This window comes from Astyanax mexicanus, chromosome 21, assembly GCF_023375975.1.
Source record: "Astyanax mexicanus isolate ESR-SI-001 chromosome 21, AstMex3_surface, whole genome shotgun sequence".
Taxonomy (NCBI): Eukaryota; Metazoa; Chordata; class Actinopteri; order Characiformes; family Acestrorhamphidae; genus Astyanax; species Astyanax mexicanus.
The window spans coordinates 2,161,426-2,173,992 of record NC_064428.1 but is presented as its reverse complement, the minus strand read 5'-3'; the positions used below and the strand labels follow the sequence as shown (position 1 = coordinate 2,173,992).

The window sequence follows — 12,567 nt, the reverse complement described above, 5'->3', positions numbered from 1 at the left end:
CTTTGAAATGGCTCCAAGTGACTTCCCTGACTTGTTCAAGTCAATAATTCGCTTTTTCAGATCCACACTGAGTTCCTTTGACTTTCCCATTGTAGCTTTTGTAGCTGAGTCTAATCACTGGGTCAAATGAGCCCTATTTAAATGGGCTCATGAGAAGTCAACAGCTGTAGTCAATCAGAATCACTTACAAGAAGTGAAGAGGCCATGACATGAAGCTAATTTGATTGACACAACTCGCTACATCACCAAAATTGACAAATTTTGTTGCTGTATGTATATTTTTGACCCAGCAGATTTGGTGACATTTTCAGCAGACCCATAATAAATTTATGAAAGAACCAAATTTTATGACTGTTTTTTGTGACAAACATGTATGTGTTCCGATCACTCTATCACAGAAAAATAAGAGTTGTAGAACTTATTGAAAACTCAAGACAGCCATAACATTATGTTTTTTTACAAGTGTATGTAAACTTTTGACCACAACTGTATCTGTATGTCCGGCGTTAATCTGAATCTTGTTTGCTGATGCTCCTTTTATTGACTTATCTTATATCCTATTGTAGAAATAAATTTAGAAATAAATCTAACTTGACTTAAAAGTACTAAAAAGTAATTTACATTTAGTGCTCACTTCTCCCACCAATAACTAATGATTTCCACCCAAACATATGGGTGCACTCTCCACGCATAAGAACAAACCACTTTCTTAAAGTTTTTTTTTTTAAAGGTTTTAAAATGGCACTAAGCTTTTATATATATATTATATTTTGTTATATTAGGAGACCATGGATAAAAATGCTGAAAGTTGTGTGGGGAAGAAAAGTTTGAAAAACAGTTTTTGTTCATGATCTTGTTTCAGTTTATAATAATCTGTAGAGTATAGCCAACCAAATGTCAAGACAGAAGGAATTTCAAAACGTTTATTAAACAAAATCACATCAAACATAAAAAGTCAGTAGGATTTAGGATTTAGTAGGATTTGTGGCAATCAAAACACTCACTGAATTACATGAGAAAGATACAGTAAGAGCAAACAATTGAAAGCTAACTTACCAAGAAAACCAGTGGAACAATGAATAGAAAAACGTACAGTCCTTTAGGGCTGACACGCTCAGCTGAGATTCTGTGCAGGCGGGGTCCTTAGGCACAGATTTTACAGGCATGTGTTGGTCAGACTCTGAGATTGGGTCCTCTGGGAACGCATTGCGTTGAAGTGAGTGGGGCAACATTTTAATCATTGGAATTACTTTTGATCCAGATACTCTTGATTAAATGGAGCAAGCACACAGAGTGTCTCCTCTATGATTTTGTAATCATCTGTAGTTAGCGGGGGTATATCACTTTTTAAAGAGGCCTGAGATACCAGCACCGACTCCTTCTGTTCACAATGCGTTCCAGCATTAAATAAGTGCTGTTCCATCTAGTAGTTCTTCACTGGTCCTCCCATCTGTAGCTGGACTCGTGTCAGCTTCTCTTTGACTGTAGTACTGGTTCTAAACTATGTTACGATCTGCCTTGTTTTATGTCGGGTATTAGTGAATGTCTCAATTTGGTCACATGCTTTTCGAACTGTTAAATGTAATGAACGTGTGTCTGATTTGGAGCTTTCTGACACATGCAATCATGTTTGCAGCTGCATCTGTAAGCAGACATGTCACTTTCTCTGCTGTGGCCCACTCCTCCATTAAGTTTTTTGTTACTTGGGCCATATTTTCAGCAGTGTGCTGTTGAGGAAAGTGTTGCACTCCCAGCATTGATGTACACAGTGTATGGTCCTCACTGTCGACATAATGACAGGTCACAGCCAGGTAAGCCTCCATGTTGATAGATGTCCACATGTCAGCTGTTAGGCTAACTGCAACTGCCCCCTGCTGTTCTTTTTTAACTTGCTCCTTTTTCTGCTCATACCTCTGGCTAATCATGGTCTTGATAGCCTAAAATTAATAACACAAGTGGAGCAGATTAATGAGTGAAAGCGCAGAACATTCCTATATTTTGTTAACATGTATAACACTATTCATCAGATTGTTTCACTTACCTTTCTGCATGGCAGAACATATGAGGGCTCAAGGAGTTGAAGCAGGTCTCGGAACCCCACGTCTTTCACAAGGCTAAGCGGCTGACGGTCTGTAATGATCATATTCACTACAGCCTCATCAATCGCTGTTGTTTAATGTTTAATAGAGCAGCTCCTGATGATCTTAATAAACGATTTGGAACATATTCTGTCAGAGATGTATGTAGGTTTTAACCCATTAAGAGATTTATAAACCAGTAAAAGAATTTTTACATCAATCCTGAAAGACACAGGCAGCCAGTGAAGTGAAGCTAAAACAGGTGTTCTAAAAAGAAATTGGAACAAGCCGAAAGACAAATTATAAATACTGGAAACAAGAACAGAATAATCATTTACCTTATTCTCTGTGATTAGATCTAAATGATCCCACACGGGAGAAAACTTCCTCTTCCTTTGTTGATCCATGGTACTTGATCTCCATCCAACAAAACCCACAAACGTGTTGACATATTGTCTCCCTTATAAATACAATTTGGCACGTTCACAATCAAACGATACAGGAATTGTATCGGTCACGTGATACGCGCACCAACACAGGATTTCGTCTTGTTTGGGTTTCAGTGACATCAGGCCCATCACTAACTTCATGATCGCCCGGAGTTCCAGATCGAACACTGAACCGGTAGCAGAGTTCACCGCTGGCTCCGGGGTGCTAACGTCCGTGTCAGAAACTCGCAGGTCCTGGATTTTCTCTACAGCTGTTGAGAAGGTTGTGGTCAGCTGCACTTTCCCCTTGAAGACCCTGGTGGAGAGATCAGTGAAGCGGTAGCTGGAGAGCACCTGGACGATGTTGACGCGGTGCTCCCAAAGCTGCTGTTATTTCTACTGTGCCGTCAGAGATGAGACACTCCTGGAGATCTCGCTCGGTGCCTCAGATGGGAATGGTCCGGGTTGTTGAGGTGATGTAGAGAAAAAATAAGTCAACATTATAATTTTTTTTAATTCACAGAAATTTGAAACAAACTCAAAAAATCAAGTGCTACTTAAATTCACAAAGCATAATCAGCTGGGTTAGGAATTTTTTTTCCTTACATTAATTGAAGTTGACATTGCTTGTTTTTTAAGAATTATTTAAAACTAATTTAGAATATAAGTGCAGCAAACTTAATTATTATTTAAAAGATGCTGTTCGAGAGCCCTAGCTAGTTAGTTTGTTTGTCAGTTAGTTAGCTAGTCAGTTTTTGTTAGTTAGGTAACCTAGTTAGTTAGTCAGTGGGCTAAATAGTAGCTAATTAGTTAGTTAACCTAGTCAGTTAGTTAGCTAGTTAGGTAACCTAGTTAGTTAGGATTAGTGTTAATTTTGACAGCAAATTTTAATTTAGTTTTAATCATAGTCTTGTGACGAAAATAGCAGTCTAGTTTTAGTCGACTTAAACGTAAAGGGTGTAAATGTAAATGCTTTTTTTTTTTTCTTTCTCAAATTTTTCCGTTTTACTCCCCAATTTACACGGCCAATTACCCAACCCACTCATTAGGACTCCCCCTATCACTAGTGATGCTCCAACACACCAGGAGGGTGAAGACTAGCACATGCTTCCTCCGATACATGTGAATCAGCCACCGCTTCTTTTCGAGCTGCTGCTGATGCAGCATTACCGAGCAACCAGCGCGCTCGGAGGAAAGCGCAGCGACTCGGTTCTGATACATCAGCTCACAGACGCAGCCCTGTGCTGCAGACATCACCCTAGGAGTGATGTGGGGAGAGAGCGCCATCTACTGTACCCACCCGGAAGGAGCAGGGCCAATTGTGCTCCCTCTGAGCGCCGGCAGCTTGATGGTAAAGCTGCATGAGCGGGATTCGACCCTGCAACCTCCTGCTCATAGTGGCAGCACTTTAGACCGCTGGACCACTCGGCGCGTAAATGCTTTTTCATCAGTTCCCTTTAATTATTAACTATAAACTTATAAAAAACATTAATGAACCAGTTGTGTAATATTGTTAATGTTTGAACGTGAAATATATTTGTTTATGTATGATTTAATGTATATTTTTATTGTAGGTATGTGACTATAAATATTTTACATATAAAGTTTGTTCTAGAAATCAAGTCATAAAACATTTGAATGGTTAAGTTATAGTTTGAACAGAGCTGTAGACGTAAAAATACAGCTAGTTTTATTTCCAGCACACCTACTGTAGCTACGCTCTATAAATGAGATAAAAAAACACATTCACTCACACTGTCCTGTAGAGATGCTCTCAGGATGTACTGAGAGACTTCATGAGTTACAGTGAGAAACTTATGAGAAAGTGCTGTAGGGAATTTTACACAGACTTTTGGGTTTAATAGATTCACTTATTTTATAGTTATAATTTCGCTACATCTTTTTTTTATTGAGTTTTGAGTTCCTGCTGTTAATACAAGTTATATATACACAGCCGAGTTAAACACTCAGCATTATCAGCATTAAAACGCTGATCTCTGCAGGGAGATCTGAGTGACTCTTGTCTGCAGAAGCTGTCGCTCCGCGACGTTAAAGGAGCCTCATGTCTTATTTTTCAGTTTCAGCAGGTTTAATAGGTGCCTGTACTTCTCTTTAAAAATAGGTAAATCTAAATATAAAATAAATAAAAAAACATTTGTAAATTATTGTAAAATATAGAATTTTTTGTAAAACAAAAAAAAATCTAATTATATGCTCTGTGCTTAATAAAATTAATTTATCAAATGTAATGGCATTTATCCTTTTTAATAAGAGTATTTCCATATGTTCAGTTGAATTTTAGCTGAGGAGCAAATTAATGACTGAATAACAGAAATTAAAGTGTCAGCTACCTGTAATGAACATCTGTCAGTAACAGACACTGTAAATATTAGGGATGCAACGGTGTTTCCACAGTTCGGTTTCAATATATATCAATATTATCTAGCTCCAACATGCATTTTTAGCCCTTTCTATTTCAAATCAACAAGGTGCTCCTAATCACACTTGCAGAGCCAATATTAAACAGAAGAAAAGCACAGATTAGCTATAACTTACAACATATTATTATTAAAACACTTATTCTTACTATTAATCAAAACAGGTAAATTTAAATAAAGTTCAGTAATATGAAATGTAAATTGTCAGCCAGTCACATATTTTAAGGAACATACTAAACTGATATCACACTGTGCTTTATACCCTGATTATTAAACTCAACGCTGAAACCAGATTTATGAGCTGAGGCGCCTCTTTAAATGCACTTCTCTCCGTGTCACAGTCACTGATCACACAGCTGAGAAAGGTTTGTTTAATTATCCCTCAAATCTCCAGTCTTCTATCAGAGCGCTGATTCGCTCCTGGGAAATTCAGAAAAAATTCTGATTGGTTGTTGCATGGTTGTAGAGAGACATGCTGAGATAAAGAGGACAGCAGCACGTGCTCAGTCCCTCCTCCGTACATGTGGCCGAGGCTGTGACCGAAATGGCTCCATATTTACTAGTTAGTAGCAGTGCGTCCAAATTACGTCCATATTCCGTCTAAATTAAAGTTGGACGCCGACTTCCACTTTTTGGACGTCGAAGTCCAACTATATATGGTTGTTTTTTTCTAGTGAATCATCATTTCTTCTTGAGCTACAAGAGAGAGCACATCTATTCTCTTCTACACAACCATGGACCACAGATTCCTTGCAGTGATGGTGCAGCAGCAGAACATACTCCTCCATGTGCTGGACCAGACCGGGAGGAGGAGGAGGCGGCAAAAAATATTTTTATGGACGTCGACGTCCACCTGTACGTGCCGTCCAAATATCCACTAAAATACGTCCGTACTGCGTCCAAATATCCACTAAAATACGTCCATATTAGTCGCTGTCTATTCCGAAAATTTTGGGAGGTACCAAAACCACTTTTGCGTCTAAAGTGGACGGCAACGTCTAAACTACGTCCACTTGGACGGTGCCGTCCAAATATCCACTAAACTACGTCCAGATTGCGTCTAAATATCCACTAAATATCCACTAAACTGCATCCACTGAAATTTGGACGTACTTTAGTGGATATTTAGACGCAATCGCAGTGGGACAGGGCCTTTACATTTAAATAAAGGAGGTAGAATTACAGTATATTGGGAAAAAACGTGATTGAAAGTTGTTCTGTTTTGCCATTGAAACCTATGGGGATGGGTGGGGTTACACAGCTTTCTGCAGCCGAACAGCAGGGGGCGCCTATGATATATACTGTCAATGGAAGAAACGGAGCGTACAGCGAGCCACCAGGGTTGCCAGATTGTTACAGTGGGATTCAGATAAAACCAATTCACAGGGTGAAAGTGTTTTTTCCAAATCCTCAAAATTACTGAGAAAACCACCCAAACAGCTGATGTTCGTCATATTAACAATATTACAGGGTTTATTCCAACATGATCTTAACTAAAATACCATAAATATCTTAAATATCACTGATTACAAAAAATGCTATTTAAATGAGTTTATCTGCATACTTGTACTATATGTTTTGTGCCTTGTATCATTGGACACACGAAACAAAAACGTAAAAACAGTACATAAAAATAACCTTACAAGCAATGAAAGAAAGAAATAACTTACTTACATATAATAACGAACATAAACACAGCTTCAAATTTCCATCAGCAGGACTAAAAGCTCTGTCTCTGCAGGGTTAGATATCTAACTATAACACTGAGTACCCTTTCCATCAGCAGGACTAAAAGCTCTGTCTCTGCAGGGTTAGATATCTAACTATAACACTGATGAGTACCCTTTCCATCAGCAGGACTAAAAGCTCTGTCTCTGCAGGGTTAGATATCTAACTATAACACTGATGAGTACCCTTTCCATCAGCAGGACTAAAAGCTCTGTCTCTGCAGGGTTAGATATCTAACTATAACACTGATGAGTACCCTTTCCATCAGCAGGACTAAAAGCTCGGTCTCTGCAGGGTTAGATATCTAACTATAACACTGATGAGTACCCTTTCCATCAGCAGGACTAAAAGCTCTGTCTCTGCAGGGTTAGATATCTAACTATAACACTGATGAGTACCCTTTCCATCATCAGGACTAAAAGCTCTGTCTCTGCAGGGTTAGATATCTAACTATAACACTGATGAGTACCCTTTCCATCAGCAGGACTAAAAGCTCGGTCTCTGCAGGGTTAGATATCTAACTACAACACTGATGAGTACCCTTTCCATCAGCAGCACTAAAAGCTCTGTCTCTGCAGGGTTAAATTTCCAAACTCTTACACTTGGTAGTTTTGTTCACCTGTCAAACCACAGCGTTTCCTCCAAACAATTTCAGACACAACTCGACATTTGGCATGAAACCACCCAATCTGGCAACATCTGCGAGCCGGTGTACGCTGCTATTTTTAAGGCTTCCTTCATGTAGTTCAGTAATGTGAGGATCATCTTTTAAACAGCGTAAATATAACAAACAGATAAATAACTTCATGATCAGCTCAGAGCTTCACTAACTTTAATTCAGAGCTCAGTTCAGTGTGTTTATGGAGTTTTAAATGCGGCTCAGCCCCTCTCTCACCTGTGTGTGTTTATGTGACCGGTGCTGGCGCATGATGGCGCGAGAGAATTATGGAAATATATATATTTTTAAATTAAGGGAATTATTTTGGAAAGTATTGGCTCACCGCTGTCGAGACCCTCCGCTGCCGCGGCCGAGCGTTCTCCGCGTCCGGGACCCTCCGCTGTGTGCTGCCTTGATGTAGTAAATAATTCCCGCAGTTTTAATAAATTATTCTGTTTAATAAATAATTTCCTCCGTTTTAATAAATCGGTTCTTATTTATTTAATAAATGATTCCCTCAGTTTAAATAAATTAGTCTGTTACTTTAATAAATAATTCCTTTAGTTTTAATGCATATTTTTCTTTTAAATAAGGGAATGATTTTAATACAAATTAATAAAATTGTTTCACTTGTCTCATTTCTTTTATTGTTGAGATTGTGTAAATATGAATGAGGCTTTAAATGTGTTCTTCTTGTTGGTACTTACATAGATGAAAATAGTAATCTACTAAAATAAATAGAAAAACATATTTAAATATAACTGGAACATACTTGGGTTGTGGGGGCTGCTGCTAATTGGTTGTTAGAATTGGGTTAGCTGCTAAACTCTAAAATAAAAGCAGCAATTGCTGTTCTGGACAGTATGCAGATCTCATTAGTTTTAATAATGAAAAGGTAGGACATTTTTCATGTTCTTTCTGTTTACAACTCACTGAGGAATTCGGAGCACTACAGAGCACTGACTGGTGTGTCACAGCAGGACCGTGTAGGGTACTACAATCAAAAGTGTTGCAGTACCGAATACTACATACTGGGCAGTGTGTAGTATGCAGTACATACTAGTGCAGTATGCAGTATAGTAGTATAGTAGTATGCCATTCCGAATACAGCCTCAGTGTCCGAATTCACTCCTGTTTCACCACTACTTAGTGAACTTATTAGTATCTCCCTACCTAGCGCTACACTAATGAGGGAGTAGGGAGCCATTTCGGACACAGCCCGAGGCTGCTATCTTACAGGGAGCTCTGTGAAATGAGCAACAGTTGCTGGAAAGACATGTGACTTTCCCGTCAAAATAAAAGTCTGCCTCTAAAATATTAAATTTAAAAAAAAGTTTTTGAAGTGATTTTACCGAGAAGAAGGTTAGATAAGACAGAAAAGAAGTGGAATTTCACTCTGCCACACAGGTTAGTTTTAAATACCCTCGATTGGCTTGCTAATTTAACAAAAAAATCCATATTGTTAATACACAGAACAAAACATGTTAGCAAATGAAAGTATCTATGCCCATTCTGTTTAATAAAACACTGTTAAAAATAAAATAATGATAATAATTATAATAATAATTATTATTATTATTGTTATAAATATTAATTTTATTCAATGCAATAAAGACGTGAATGTGACAATAAGCTCACACTTTGAGCAATTTGACATTGTTTAAAAAAATACACAACTTAACAACCAGCATTATTTACTTCAAGAATGGAAAAAACTGAGAAGAAAGAGAATAGAAGAAACTAACATTTGGGTTGGGAAATATGTGGCATTATGAAGTAAAAATGTAGTACATCCTGTTAATTAATTATGATCTGAGTCTATAGTTTAAGGAATTTTAATGATAGATAAAATTTTTAAACATTTGTTATTTAATAACTAGTTGAGGCTTGTTCATACACTATTTTACAATGTTTGTAACTGTTGTAAGCATGGTTAATTGATGTATATTTATCGTAAATGTTATCAGTATTTTAAATATTTTGTTAAACATATAAAGATATGTCTAACAACGTGATTTCATCATTATGAAAATCAGCCACTGACAGCATGTTATATACTAGGCGAATAGAAGAATCAGTGGATTTCAGAGGTTTGACTGCACTAAAGCTAGTGTAGCTGGGTAATACAGTTTTGCGCTGGGACTTTATCAATATATTCTGACTCAGGACGTACAACTCTTTAATAAAAGTAATATTGTTGTTTCATCTTTTTCTTATTATTATTATCTTTTTGTATGACATTACACAGTCTACGCAGAGATACTGAGCTGAGTGAATAGAAACAATTAACACAGCCAGCCATGACCAACTCAACCAAAATGGGCAGTTTTTAAACTGCAGATCACTTTGCAATGAGCGCGGTGGCAAGGAAAAACTCCCTTCTGTTGTTGTGAAAGTGCTGTGGTTGCCATTCTCCTTGACGCTGTATCTTGATCTGTAAATATATACAGAAAAATATTTTTTACCTGTAAATATTAAAATATATAGTATTTTTAGTGTTTAACATATTATCATCATATTGGTCCTTAAAAACTTACCGTTTCATTATAGTTGCTCTCAAGGTCCAAACCAGGCTCTCGGTGAGAATCTGATTAAATGTACACACAACATTCACTGCATGTGTATAATACAATAAGTTAATAATATAATAATGAGTTAAGCTACAGTGTTCAGTTAGAAAAGAAGTATTTTAGAGCATCTGGACTATCTTACCAGCATCATCATCAGCTGTTATTTTTGCGGCCGAGAGATCCGTGCTCTGCAAAGGAAGAGAGGGCCGTGTTAATGTGATTTAGTAGCACTTTACAAATAACAGTACTTACAACAGTAATAAATATTGTGAAATTTGTTTAAAAAAAAATCAGGTAATGTCATATATCCGCACCTGTATACACTAGTATTTTTATATTTTAGAAATTAATAAGAATTTCAGCTAAACTGATGCTAGCTTGATTTAAATGCTAATCTATATAATTCAAGATAACTTGCAGTGTAGGTTTTTTTCTTTTTTTGTGGGTAAATATTTAAAAGGCTTACAACAAGGTTAATGCTGGGCTGTGTTTCTTTACAGTTTCACTAAACCTGTGGACAGACAGACACATGAGCCTTTAGAGTCCTGGGTGAAGAAAAATGTGTTTATCTGACTGTCAAGTCGCATTATCCCTGGAGGACAGTTCATCAAATAATAATTATTTAAGACATTCTGTTGTAAGTGCTGTTAATGTACCCTTATTGTAAAGTGCTACCAAGATTTTATTTTCTGTTTTTCTTTAAAGCACTTTCTGTACACTTGCAGCCATAATTAGGCAGACCAAAATGTTTAAAATGTAAACTTTAAACAAATACATGAAGAACCACAATTTGTAATGTTATATATTTCAACTAGAGACCAATTTAGTCCTGCCAGGCACAGGTTTACGTTTGACCAATATTTCATTTAAATATATTGAGTGATGTAACTTTGTAACAAACCTCTTTTTACACAAAAAAGGTCAATCACATACTCTGAGGGGATTCTAATCATCAGCCTATGTTGCATGAATTAAACCTCACAAATTATGACTTATGCACTAAATATGTATTTCCACACAAATATTTACAACTTAATATACAATCAATTCTCAGTCAGAGCTGATATAATGTTTGAATTTAGTCTCTGATTTACTTACAATGGGGTTAAAACACTCAGGTTTCTCAAAAGCTCAAACAGCATGTGAGCAGCAAACGGTTTGTAACACCTGTACCTGTCTGTAACAATGGCCACTTCTTCTCCCATAGGGTGATCACCAGAGCTTGGGCTCAACGTAGCCCCCTGATGTTGAACAAATGCCATTACTACAACAACAACAACAAAAAAATCTTTTAAAAATGAATGTGACCATGGGATATGGTTACACACTCCCCTCTTCAGACAAGGGAATGTCCCCATAGAATTTTTTTAAGTTCACTACATGGAAATTATCAGACAGTTCGGGATCATCAACCATAGTAACTTTGTAATTCACATTGCCAAGACGCTTTATAACTTTTGCAGGTCCCTTCCAACTTGGCACAAAAATGTTATTCAGCTTTTGACAATGGATGAACTCTGATCCATACTACATCATCCTCTTTAAAGCTATCATGTTTTCGTTTTAGGTTATAGTAACGTGCTTGTTTACACTGTGCCCTCTTTACATTCTCACGTACCTGTTGAATGAGATTTTCATGTCTAGCCAGTGTACCATAAGCATCGTGTTCTGGGTTGACTGCCTAATGAACTAACCGCTCCATTGGCCCTTTCAATTTCCTACCAAGAGCCACCTCAGCTGGAGTGAATCCTGTGCTTTCCAGCCAAGCAGAATTAACAGCAACACTTACAATGCTCTTACAGGGGCTGTGCATTACTGAGAGCGTTCATTCGCTCTGTTAATGCTGCACACAGATATCGCGGTTCTTCCAGGTGAATACAGAGAACCGTTACATCCCTAATAAATACAGTATGTCTTTTACAACACTTGAACATTTTTTATAGTTTGATGCTCATATTTATTCAACATTTTTCTGCAACTACCTTTATTCTGCTAAATTTTACAAAGTATTTATCTCAGATTTTATTTCTGAGATCCTAGACTAGACACATTTGCCTTCATTACTGATCAAAAATGTACCTGTAGTTTTTCACTCCTAGGGTTCGGGACCGGCAGGGAGATGAAGAAGCAGGAAGCATGCTCTTAGCAAGAAGCTCTTTATTAACAGGATACTGCTCGCTTACAGCTCTTAAAAGTGCTTGAAGAGTAAAACCCGATCTATTAAACACAGCCAAAAACCCCTCAGGTGGCTAAACTGCACAGTGATGGTAGATCCCCCTAATACTCCCAAAACACACCCCCATAATGCCCTGCTGGCCCGGATTAACATAACCCCCCACACACAAACACCCCGTGACGATCTTACTATGTTACCCTGTGACTATATATATGTGTGTGTGTGTGTGTGTGTATATATATATATTATGGCAAGCCAAACAGGAAATATGTAATAAAAGCTGATATATATATATATATATATATATATATATATATATATATATATATATATATATATATAATGAACGGATTTTCTGCCATTTGATCCATAAGATTAATAATCTGTTCATGGCTTTAGAAAATAACATTTTTATACAACTATGCTAACGATGACGTGAAAGAAACGCGACCCAAAGCCGTGCTGTAATGTTTGGAGAAGTTGCTCCTCTT

General features: G+C 37.2%; 1 protein-coding gene and 1 long non-coding RNA gene across 2 annotated transcripts in view; one reads left to right on the top strand and one right to left on the bottom strand.

Annotated features, from left to right (window-relative positions):
- LOC111194578 (protein diaphanous homolog 1-like) overlaps nt 1-12,567 on the top strand; it is a 275,332-nt gene that overhangs the window by 66,289 nt on the left and 196,476 nt on the right. The window lies entirely within an intron of this gene.
- On the bottom strand, nt 9,454-12,251 carry LOC125785720 (uncharacterized). The gene is made up of 5 exons (XR_007428050.1): nt 11,980-12,251; nt 11,074-11,141; nt 10,043-10,088; nt 9,868-9,917; nt 9,454-9,764 (listed from the first exon to the last, which is right to left on the bottom strand). It is a non-coding gene; the product is annotated as an uncharacterized LOC125785720 (long non-coding RNA).